Raw genomic sequence first — 465 nt, 5'->3', positions numbered from 1 at the left:
GAGGATGACATCGGAAGGAAGGTAAGGCAGCGGCGGCGGCGAGGAGAGGAGAGCCCGCTTTGCCGTCGGCAGCCGAGGAGGAGTTGCCCGGGCATCGGCGCATCTCTTGATCGCCATGGTTGAATTGAATCAATGTGAACGCTCCTCCCGCGACGCTCCCGTGGGCGTCCGGGGGGCCTATCCCTAGCGCTGCCGCCGGTCGCTCACTCCCCCACTCCCTCCTCCCTCGCCGCTGCCGGAGGGCGCGAGCGGGCAAAGCCCGCCCGTCGCAGGCGGCGGCGGGGCTCTCTCGTCTCCGCGCTTGAGGGGTACGGCGCGGGCCGGATGCCTCAGCCCGGATGCGGCGCTTGGCGCTGGGCGCAGCAGCTCGACGGCGCTCCGGCGTGGGCCGGCGACGGGGCGTGGCGGCGATGTGACGGGCAGCGCGGAGGTGGTGCGGGCTGGAGGTCGGTGGTGGCGGCGGCT

General features: G+C 73.1%; 1 pseudogene; it reads left to right on the top strand.

Moving 5' to 3' along the window:
* The first annotated feature begins 317 nt into the window (after positions 1-317).
* Positions 318-465, top strand: part of LOC119357663 — a 1,362-nt pseudogene continuing 1,214 nt past the window's right edge.

This window comes from Triticum dicoccoides, chromosome 2A (assembly GCF_002162155.2).
Source record: "Triticum dicoccoides isolate Atlit2015 ecotype Zavitan chromosome 2A, WEW_v2.0, whole genome shotgun sequence".
NCBI classification, from domain to species: Eukaryota; Viridiplantae; Streptophyta; class Magnoliopsida; order Poales; family Poaceae; genus Triticum; species Triticum dicoccoides.
The sequence above is the reverse complement of the archived record's forward strand: the minus strand, read 5'-3'. Positions and strand labels throughout refer to the sequence as shown.